The 12,186-nt window shown below is 39.3% G+C and overlaps 1 long non-coding RNA gene across 1 annotated transcript; it reads left to right on the top strand.

The window, feature by feature from the left end:
* The first annotated feature begins 9,293 nt into the window (after window positions 1-9,293).
* On the top strand, window positions 9,294-11,971 carry LOC115063388. Its single transcript, XR_003843226.1, has 3 exons — window positions 9,294-9,730; window positions 10,450-10,499; window positions 11,815-11,971. It is a non-coding gene; the product is annotated as an uncharacterized LOC115063388 (long non-coding RNA).
* The last annotated feature ends 215 nt before the right edge of the window (window positions 11,972-12,186 follow it).

Below are 12,186 nucleotides of genomic sequence, written 5' to 3'. Positions count from 1 at the left end.
GTTTAGAAGTTGTGAAGACGGAGCACTTATGGAGTTAGCTTTGGCTGACATCTTGCTTGTGATTATGAATAAGTGTGCAGACATTTGTCTTTGTTTTTGATCAAGGTATGTGAACATTATACCCTGCAAAGCTCCTTAACTTACACATACATCCTTGAGAGACTGCCTTAGCCTGAACAAATGGCCTTAGTCAAACATAGATACCATAAACTTACCATGTAAGGAATCGTGGCCATTGTTTATCTTCCTGCATTCTTGGTCATGCTCTGTGTTGCTTCCCTTTTAACAACGCAGAAAATACACTTGCTCACTGGCATCATATTGACCAGTAGCTCTCCCATACCTGTCTCTTGAATCTTCTTTCTGCCTTTCCTATAATCACCCTCACTCACCCAGTCCTGTTTCCCACGTTGTCTGACTGGCTGACTCTGGCAGCTGTGGATATCAGCAAGTGAAATGATGTGGAGCCTTGCTGATTAGGAATCTACTATGTTCATCTTATCAACTTTCAGGTAGGGAACTGAGTCAGCAAGGCTTCCCAGCTGACAGGAAGTACAGGGGTATAATCAGTTGGGATCCCTCAAGCTCATTCAGTTCCCTGTCCACTGAGTATTTACTTATGGCAGGAGATGAGTTTTTGAAGCCTGGACTTAATGCAACCCTGACATATTTGTGTTTTCTCTGCAGTCAGCTGGCTTTGGTCAATGGAAATTTGGTCATTTGTAACATCTTATCAGCTTGTATGTAATCCACATCCTTGGCCACATCTTACACCTATAGCCATGACCAAGTTATAAAGTAGTCTTCTGCACCCAGCCTTCAAGACAGTCATAGTACATTAATTAGGTCATCATAATTAGGACTTGAATCTTGGTTCTGTAATGCCCTGGATAATTTCCCTTCCACTATCCACATATTGGTGAGGCCCATTTCTTCTGTTGTAATTTATAATCTATGGCCAGGTCAAAAATAACATCATCAGGGTAATTTATAAGGGAAAACATCAAATTTTGAGGCTCCCAGTCAAGAAAAATAGAGTCCAAGACCATCATTGAGGAGAACATCACAAGAAGCAGAGAGGTCTGATTCTAAAAAAGTGCTTAAAGATTAACTGTGATCATGAAGTTATATATGTATACAGAGAGAGGGTGGGGGAGAGAGAGAATTCACTTGGTATAGCTTTGTCTTTATTGGCCCATTTCCCACTAATACATCTCCTCCAAGAAAGCAATACCTCCTAATCATTCCCAAAGAGCTTCACCAACTGGGGATCAAAGTATTAAAATTGTACATATCCAGGGGAGTCATTTACATCCAACTCCCCCATGTTGTCCAGCAACTTGGAAGAGGACCCCCTAAGGGAAGCATCATACTAGCTTCTGATATTGAATTCTCACCCTTTTGTGCTCTGCTTGCATTTCAAAGAGCAGAACTATCTCCCACGTCTCTCTTCTCGTGTAGACACTTCAGAAAACATCCACAAGAATTGCAGATTGGTCCCTCTATGACCTTTGTAGGACTGAGTTCTCAATCTTCTTAATACTGTTGCCCTTTTGTACAGTTCATCATGTTGTGATAACCCCCAATCCTAAAATTATAGTTTGCAGGCTGTCATCAGTTTTACACTCTAGACAATGCAAACCATACTCTACCACCAGCTTGTCCTGCATCTTGTATAGATCTGCAAAGAGCATTGACCATGGCAGTGTTTATGAACTAAATTAACTTAGACTTGTGAGAGAAGGCATGCATTGAGAATCTTGCCAGCAAAACTACCCTTCTTGTGTCATGGATGAGAGCCCACTAGACAAAAGCTTCTGTAAGGGAAAGACATGATCTTAGAATTATTAACCACATAAACCGCCTTGCATTGCAGTGGTGTGCCTATCCTATAATCTGACTTTTATGGAGACAGAAGGAGACATATCTCTTGGGATTCCTGCGTTAGTTGGTCTAACCTAATTTACAACTTCAAACATCAAGGAAAGTGTCTCGGTAAGCAAGGTATAAATGACACAAGACCTCTGTCACATTCACTCATAAATAAACACATGCAATTGATCTAAACCACAAACTCATACGCCTGTACCCTGCCACACACACGCCACAAAAATGGGAGGCATGAAATAGAGGAAAAAGAGAAAGCCATTGATTAACATTTCATCTTTCTGAAATGATATTTTTTACCAGAACCAGGTACTCATGGTGCCATGACTGAACCTGAGATTAATCCCAAGATGTAGCTATGAATTACATTAGTAAGGAGTTTACAGAGGCAAAACTTACAAGGCTATCTACTTCCTGCTTATGTGCAACCAGCCACACATCTGGCCTACATGCAGAAATGCACACATTTTTTCTTGACGTCAGCGGCAAGCAAGCTTGTTTACAAGGGTGAAAACACATGGTTTGTTCTCTTACATAAGCAAATCAGGTAATTATAAGGATAATTCCCAGGATTCCTGGAAGTCATCTGTCCTTGGGCAAGTGGGGTTCATAGGTTAAAGGTGTTTTGTTATATATTTCTCTTAAACACAGTAATTTTAATCTTTTATACATAATATTCACCATCACATAAAATATTCTATTTTTTCTGATAGTTTTTTTTTGTTTTCAGTATGTCTAGGGAATATGTGTCTCTAGATTTACATACCTTAGACATAACAGATTTTTTAAGTTAAAACACAAAACTCCCTCCCGTATTTTTCCCACTATTGTTTTTGTTTCTTGTAAATATTAGGATCCTCAAACATGACTTGAAGCACTAAAATGTATAATAAATCTTAATGAATGTCCTGTTTCTCCCACACCTGGGTGTCTGACTCTCATGGTCAGTGTGAGAGACCAGGCCAACTCCATCTTGGGTTCAGGCTCCTTCTTAGAGAACCTAAATAAAACTGAACTTGAGTTAACCAACAAGCCTGCATCTAGCACTAGTCTCCTATTAATTAATAGGGTTTCAGAGGTACTTCAATGAAATACATAAGTTTTTGGTTGTTTTTCTTTTCAAACTAGGGTTTTTCTCTTTGTAAGCCCTGGATTTCTGGGCTGGCTTTGTAGACAAGTATGTCCTCGAACTCACAGAGATATGCTTATCTCTGCCTCCTGAGTTTTGAGGCTAAAGGGGTGCACCACCATGCCAGCCATAAGTTTTCTTTCTTTTTCATCCCTTCCACGTTTACATCACACCCCTGCTAGCATGTTCTTTCCCTTTACTCAATGCCTCTACATTATAATTTGTTCCGTTTATTCTATGCCTCCCTCTGAAGCCAATACCACAAAATTTTTGCAAAAATAAACAGTCCTATGATCTAGACTGGAAATTGTAATGTGGTTCCCAATGCATATCTTAATATCCTTCCAGATGATCCAAGCTGCATCCCGAATACTGATCCCTCAACATTTGAAGCAATCAACATTAGTGGCACAGTTATACTATTCCTAGTAAACTGTAGAGATAGAGAGGCAAGCTTTTAGATGAGACTTGTAAATTGCTGTTCTAACAAAGAATTAGACACAGTGATTTATATAATAGGTGAGTTTTTTGTTTTTTTTAAGATTACCCAGTATCCACAACCCCCTTTTAAAACACAAAACCCATAAAAGTAGATACTTGAATGATCAGACAGAATTTAAAATCTCCAACCTGGACTACTCTGGTGACAAATGAGGAACAAGAGAAACTGAGATGTCACATTCCTACAGAGTGCTACTAGATTCTAAGTTAGTAGAAGCAGTTAGGTGGTAAATGACACATAGTCAGAGCATAGCCACTCACTGCAAAGAATTACTGGTTGTTAAGACTGAGAAAGTCTGCTCTAGTTCAGATGAAGCAAATTCTGTGGCCTTGACCCTTTGCCAACGCCATCCACAGCTCCTCTGGCAACTTTTCTGAGACTGTTGTAATTTATTTCAGTTATTCTCAGGCCACCACTGAACACAGTGACAATAACAGAGAGCAAAAAGTCTATTTTTCTATTTAAACACCTTGGGCATGGTGTTTGGTTTACAAACCAGACTCATAAATAAGCTGGTTGTAGAGGACTCTGGAAACAGTGTTAAGGAGAGGGACACCATAAGCCCTGTCCTCCTGTCCTTTCTTACCACACCATGTGGAAGAACAGACAGGCTCAGCTGTCCTTTTTTCAGTTCTTGCCTTCCTGCCTTCTTCTTCACTCAATGGAGACTCGTGAGTACTTCCAAAGCCTTCTTAGTATTGTCCCTCCTCAAATCAAAAAACTATCCATTTCCTTTCACAGTCTCTTTCCCTGAAAACCTCCCTAAATTCTTTTTGCTTTATAACTAGCAAATAATTGTATATATGTGCTCCAACTTTAGTATTACATGATTCTGGGTAATCTCTTTTCCAACTCTAAAGCAATCATTGTTACTAAACTGAGGTGTGGTGTGATTTAGAATATCGTTTCCCCTTACTACTGAACCAGTAGTATCTCAAATCCCAATGGTCAGAGACATCTTCTGGTGGTGAAACTATTTAATCACTTTGAAAAATAAGCATTTACATTGTTGACATTCTTGGCTGGAAATGTGTAGCCTATGGTGTAACCTTGAGACAAATAAGACTTTAGGCACATCAGAAACCTGTGGATATTTGTACCCTAAAACAATACATTAGTTAAGATCAAAGACCTTGGATCAAACTACTATTAGAACATATTTGATGTCAAAAACAACCATATAATTAAGATTATATTGTTGAATGACTTTTTTTGTATCTGTGATCAGAAAAATATATTTAATGTAGTAAAAAATAAAAACAAGCTAGTGATATTTTTGCATGTTGTAATATAACAGCGACAGGCTAGATTTTGGGGGACAAAAATCTCCAAATCTAGGAAAAAGAAGAGAATTATTCCTACATTTAGCCTTTGGCACTTGCCCAAGTATAACATAGGTGCATTATGCAAGTTTGAATTTCACAGTCACATTATAAATCTTAGGTTGAAGAGTAACCAAAAATAAAACCAGGGTATTGAATTATTTTTAAGAATTAAAAATTGGCACTGGAGAGATGGCTCAGTGTTTAAGAACACTGACTGTTCTTCCAGAGGTATTGAGTTCAATTCCCAGCAACCACATGGTGGCTCAAAAGCATCTGTAATGTGACCTGATGCTTTCTTCCTGTGTGTCTGAAGACAGTTACAGTGTCTTCATATAAATAAATAAATACTTTATTAAAGGGAATTTAAAATGCTAGTGGAAAACAATCATGATAAATTTTTATGAAAAGAATAATTATTCCTCTCATATTTTTATTTAAAAATAAAAACTTTGTAGAACTTGAACTCTGACTGCTTGGTGAAGGGAATACACGCCATTCGAACCTGCCACAGCAGGTATCACTGCTGAGGGTGATGATTGATAAGCTGATAACTGTATTGCCACTCTGCTGTGTGGCAAGCTGTGACGTCTCAGGATATTGAAACATGAATGGTAATGGTTACTGTGGTGAAACTCCAGTTAGAGACAATGAGCTCTGTCATCAGCTGGCCGGATCTCCTTCCTTTCCAGGAAGTATATGGTGCTGGTCCCTTCCCAGCTCTACACTAAGACCCCTGAGAAAATCTGCCTCCATCTATACCATCTGAATGAGACAGTGACTGTCACAGCTTCCTTGATATCTCAGTGGGGAAGGAGGAGAAAGCTATTCGATGAATTAGCTTGTGGTTGACAAAACTTGTTCCAATGTGCTTCCTTCATTGTGAGCAGTAGATACCTGTCCTGATTTATTTTATATATTTATGAACATATGTGTGAATATGTATATATATATATATATATATATATATATATATACATACATATTTTTAAAAAAAGTTAATCTAGAAGCGTATCAGTGAACTGAAAACAATAGAAATTTAGAGCCATTACCTAATAAACAAATAGCATCTCAATCAAGATTCTATTTACTCCATACAAAACACTGTGTTTTTATTGCCCACATAAACTCACAATGAGTTACACAAAATGTTGTGTTTTCTTTTCATAATTTTTTCTGGAACTGTTTTTCTCATCCATGTAATCCTTAAACAGAAACTGATGGACCCTCCACCTCTTTACTGTGAGGTGGAAGGAGAGACGGTTAGTGAGGTAAACTAAGAAGTGCAGAGAGACAGATGGTGAAGAGTGTCTTGTTCCTGTTGTTCTCAGATCCCTAGATTCTTCTCTTCTGATGAGGAGGAGTTTCTCTACCCGTGGTGGATGTGCCACTCTGCTACCAGTTCCTCACCTGGGAGTAAACCCCAGGGGACTCATTCCTAATGAACGATGGCAGATGGATGTTACCCATTTTCCATCCTTTGGAAGGTTAAAACATGTGCATTTTACTGTTGATACCTATATTGGATTTATACATCTGTCTCCCCTTTCTGGAGAAGCATCATGGGATGTGATAATATATACTTTATAGTGCATGGCTGCCATGGGAAAACCACACATTATTAAAATTGACAATGGGCCTGGTTATATAACCAAATTTCAACAGTTTTGTTCTCAGTTTGACATTAAACATGTCACTGGTTTTCCCTATTATCCTCAGGGCCAGAGCATTGTAGAACGAGCCCATCAGACTCTAAAAAATATGCTTCAGAGGTTGACTGAAGTGACAGATGCTTATTCCCCCTTAACACCCTGAAACAGGCTCAACTATGTTCTCTTTGTTCTTAACTTCTGGTCCCTGGATAATGAAGGCAGGTCAGCAGCTGACCACCTGTGCCATCCTAAGTCCCAAGATTCTCACGCATTAGTGCATTGGATAGATACCGTCACTGGACAATGGAAAGGACCAGATCCTGTCCTTATATGAGGATGAGAGGCTGCTTGCATTTATGACAAAAAAAAAAATGCTGGCCCAAGATGGTTACCAGAGAGGCTACTAAAAGCTGTTAACTTGCCTGTGTCCAGATAGAGTGAGTAAAAACTATTAACCTGTCTGTGTTCAGAATGGAGCACCTGTCCCCTCCTGAGACAAATCTTACTTCCTTTCCAGATGCTGCTTCAAATGAAGATACTCCTGATCCTACTCCTGATCCTGTTGCTGACCACAATGACCACCAACCTTCAACTGCCTCTACCCAAATCTCCTAATTATAGACATCTCCCTTGGAATTATACTTGGGTGGTCCTCTAAGAAAAAAATGATGTTGTTTGGGCCAGTTCTGAAACCTCCACCAATTTGATTTACTCTTTTTATAGCAGGGAGTGGTGTGTGCAGCTCTTAGGGAAGTGTGTTATTTTTATGTAAATAAGACAGGGATGGTCAAAAAAGCATGAAAAAGTAAGAGAAGGCCTAGAAAAAAAAAGATACAGAGAGACAGAGAAAGAAGAGAGCTGGTTAAAAAAAAAAGTGGTTTTCAACCTCTCTGTGGTTGTCAACCCTATTTCCTTCCATTTTGGGACTATTAGTTGGATTGTTTTTGCTTATTTCTCTTGGTCCTTGGGCACTTAATAGTTTTACCAATTTTGTGAAACATCAGATAGATGATTTGGCAGCAAAACCTATCCAGGCGTATTATCATAAGTTAGCTTTGGAGGACCAAGAGACTCAATGAGGTTGTTATTTTCTCCAGGGTGCTCCCAAAGGCCATCTCCACACACCCAAAGAAAGAGGACTCCTGCCCCAGGACCAAGTAGAGAGGGGCCACCCAGAACCCCCTCTGATCTAAGTTCTTGCCTGGGCTTCGAGGGAAAGCACTGCAAGGGAATATAAAGCAAAAACTAAAACCATTTTTCTGGGTTTGCTGAGGGACAAGCCTGAGTGCATAGGGGATGTCCAAACTATCCCCTCTCCAAGAAAAAAGACATCAGGATGGTATGGCCCCAATGCCTCACTGGGCAACACTAGAAGGACCTGAGCCATTACAAGGTCCCCTTTAATTACTGGAGGTCAGAACTTTATCCCTGCCTTAGCAAAGAATAAAATCACCAAAGTCCTTCTAAATTAAAAGGAAGGGAGAGATGTTGGGAGCAACCCTGCTTGGATGTTAACTGCCTTGTCAGCCATAAGTCTTGGCCTTAGTGGAAAAGTACTAGCTTAGTTGAGATTTCTGTGGGAAAAGTTGAGGCCTCTGTAGGAAAGTACTGCCCCCAGTTAAGAACAATTACGTATAGATCTTGTGGACAGTTACATAGCAACCCACTGTGTTCTGTTGCTCCTGCTGAACTTTTTAACCTAGCCAATATCCTGCTTTTCAGAACAGGTGCAGTCCCTCAGAAACAAAGCAATTCTGCATCATCCCCATGCTCATATCCTGCTTCCATGGGTATAAAACCTGCCTGGGAAAAATAAAATTTGTCAGCTTGATCCATCAGACTTGCTGTCTGATCTTTGTGTTTCTTGTCCCCCATTCTCTCCAAAGGCGGGTCCTCAGACCCTTTTGACTGTCCTAGAGGACAGGACAAAAAGTTTCAGTGTAGAACTACATTTTTAATAGATCTATCCAGGTGTTGTTCAAAATAAAGTTTGAACTTAAGATTTATGCAAGGATAATAAGGCTATGGAACTTGTAGAGGCATTAAAATCTGGCCTATTAACTCCATATAGAATTATTATGGATTTGGAAGATTGTTTTTATTAGTCCTTTGCATCCTGATAATTGGAAAGGATTTGCTTCTAGTGAGCTAATTTTAAAGTTTTGCTTTTAGTGAGCTAATTTTAAAGAACCCATGAAGCAGTATCATTGCAAAGTTTTGCCCTAAGAATGGATAACATTATGTCAAAAAAAATTTTGTCTCTCCTTCACTACAGTAAGTTAGGACTTTGAATTCCTCAGTGTATATTATTCATGGAGTTTTATTACAGGCCATTGCTCTTATACAATGAGCTTTAAAAATTTAGGAGAAGTTGCTGCTCCAGAAAAGATTCAGAGGCAGTATCTTTTTCAATATTTAGGGCCTCAGTTATATCCTAGAGAAGGTGTGGTACAGAAAGCTCAAGAAAGAAAAGATGATTTACTTACTTCAGAATATCTTCAAAAGCTTCCTGGAGATGTTAATTGGCTAAGACCTCACGTAAAGCTCAGCACAAGAGAATATAAACCTTTGTTGGATGTTATCAATGGAGATGCAAGCTTTGAAGAAAGTAGATGAAGCTTCTGTAAGCAAGTGTTAACTGCTAATTCTAGTTATTGCTACTCAAAGTGCCCACAACAATTCTTTGGCAAAAGAGAGCATTAATGTGGATTACTCTTTCTTCATCTCCAAGTAAAGTTTTAACATCCTATTATGAAGATGTTGTGGAGTTAATAATTGTAGGATAGAATCATGAAAATATTTTGAAAAGAATGTCTTAAAAACCAGATGAGACATCTATTCATTGTGTCGAACAACAATTAAATAGGTTATTGGAGAATATTTATATTTGGGCTATTGAATAGTAAAGAATTTAGGCAAAATTGATGTTTGTGTTTTTTTTTTCCCCAGCATGCTGAAGGAGTATGCTAGCTTTCAGTGTGATTGGTGAGACATGCTGATGGTAGGACAAAGAATGATGCTGGTGGGAGTTCTCAGAGTGCCCTGACAACAGTGATTGGCAAGCTATTTTGGACATATGTTCCTGACCCACCTTTGCTTGCCTATATCCCAGATTGGACAAGCTCCCTTGTTTCAAGCTTTTAGACCTTGTGGGAAAGAAAACATGAAGACTGTGGAAACTTCCATCAAAAACTTGATCAAAAGGGGAAGTTATGATGACTCTTCTCTCTCCTTTAAGGTGATCAGTTATTCTGGGGATAAATAGAAACAATTAAGGCCCAACCCTTGCATACTCATTACCACCGACTGGTGATGTCAGATCTGGGAAACAATTTTGATGACATTCTTACAAATGACCTTTAAAATCATCCAGCTCATACTTGGTCCTTCACCTTTCCAGTGTGATGGACTGGCTAGCCAGTGATGGGAAACTGACAGGAGGAAGGAGCCCTTAGTATGAATGGTAACCTAAGAAAAGGAAGCCTGCTAAGATGACGGGGTCCCCCCTATGACAAGTAAGACCATTCTGGGCATCACTATGCTTGGAACCTATCTGACTGAAGACAGGCACAGTCCCCTTGAAGTCTCTAGGGCCATGCTAATTCAGACACTGATACCTTAAGTATGCCTTGTTTGTTTATTCAGAAAAGGGGGCCTGGCGGGTCCCAAAGCCCCTGGCATCTCAGTCTCCATCCTGTACCCGGTATATCATCCATTAAATAACATCCTTTATTTCTTCTATCTTGCTTCTGTTAACTCAGAACATTTTACAATGGGGACATTCCTTTGATGTCAATGTGTTACCAAACACTGGTTTCCAGTATGCACCTGAGCAAATACTGTTTGTGGTTTTCAGCTTTATAAACCCTCCATTTCCCAATAGAAAATGAGACTTGAACAGGATTTTTGTCTTGTCTCCTTCCTTCCCATCTCCTGATCCCAAACTTCTTGTTACAGGTCCCTTCCCTTGAGAATCCTGTTTATGTACTACAGGTTGGGGCAAATAGGTAAGGCAATATGTACAGCAAATATAAAATTAATGAGACTGAAGTGACAAAAATTCTAAATAAAAAGAAAGATAATGAATACTAAAAGCTAGATAAAACTGAGATATTTAGATCGTTCATCAGGGCTGAGCCTCTATGAATGAATCAATGCTGGGGAAAGTTCAGTCTTGGATATAATGCTTTCTAGATGTAATGCTGTCTTAAGTAATTAGCTCAAATCCTGGGCCCCTCTGAAAGACCATTTGGAGATAGAGGATAACAGGCAGCTGTCTTCCAAGGTTAAGCTATTGTGTGTGGAAGTTGCTCCAAGGCAGTTACACGCTCTTAAATAGAGGGTGTGTTCTAAGAGCACTATGTCCTGAACAGAAAAGAGCATTTGTGTCTTTCCACAATATTGACACATAATGAATAACAAATTCACAAGGTGTGGAGGTGTCAAAGGCAGGAAATGGTCAGACATTCCTACTTTCCATTTCAAACTATGCTGAGGTGAGCACCTTTGACTAATCACACAATTTTAATTAGGAATATAAGAACTCAAACACAGATTACACAGTAAATCTATATCCTCCTTCCATCCTTGCACTTGGGTCATAACCACTGGCTTGTTACTATCCACAACCCCATCCCCAAACCTGTCCCTGCAGTGATAAATCCCCCTATCATGTTGAGACCTCCCATACCCTGCTAGTCAGGAGAAAAAATATACCTTGGGGTTCTTGAGGGACAGCACATTACCTTATGGCATCACATTGTCACAGACAGGTTACCATCTTTTTGATGTCTGTAACTAAGAGGTTAAGAAAAGGGAAGTAGGTCTCATGCCTATAGGTAGAGAATAGGAGGTCTGCAATAGTTTATCATTAGAGAATTTGAGGGTCTGAGCCAAAATGATCTTTACCTCTCTTGAAAAGAACTGGAGAAAAGGGCCTTAAATAAACCTGTGTGTTCACTCTTGAACCACATCTCAAATCCAAAACAGCACAGAGCTCACCATCCTCATTACTGCTGTTCTTTTCAAGGTCAAAATATCCTTCTTAAGATTTGAATGTGAGAGGTCACACCACATCCTGTCTCTGAATTGCTTGTCTCTGAATTGCTTGTCTCTTGAAAGTGTGTGTTTGGAGAAGTTATTAAAAACCAGGACAGTGGAACCCATCTGGAAGAATTCGGTCATTAGAGGCAATGGGACTTGTCAAACCCATCTAAGCAGCTGCTTCAGAACCATCTTCCCGAGTCTTCAGCCATGCCTTCCCTGGTCTCTGAAAGCCTGAGCCAAAATAAAACCTTTGTTCTGTATGTTGTTTCTTCTCAGGGATTTGGTCATCGCCATAAAAGTAATGGGATGCTCAGAGACAAAAAATGAAAATATTGTTTTTTGGATGTGAGAAGCCAAGATGATAGACTCATTTCATGCTATTACCTCATTGGCATATTGTGAGGAAATGAAGACCCCTTCCATTGAACACAGAAATGGGTCAGGTGAGGAGATGCTGTACCTTATTCTCTCACTACAGAGAACCTGTTGTTTGGTTGACTACAAAGAGGTTGGACTCAGATATTGATTCTTGTAGACTTTGTATTATTGATTTCTTGAAAACAGACAGTATTGATCTGATTTTTTGTTCTCTTTGAGTTTCCTGTTTTCTAGACCCATAAGTCTATTATTAAAAAAGAATGATTCTTT

Source organism: Mus pahari, unplaced genomic scaffold (assembly GCF_900095145.1).
Source record: "Mus pahari unplaced genomic scaffold, PAHARI_EIJ_v1.1 scaffold_10590_1, whole genome shotgun sequence".
NCBI classification, from domain to species: Eukaryota; Metazoa; Chordata; class Mammalia; order Rodentia; family Muridae; genus Mus; species Mus pahari.
The sequence above is the reverse complement of the archived record's forward strand: the minus strand, read 5'-3'. Positions and strand labels throughout refer to the sequence as shown.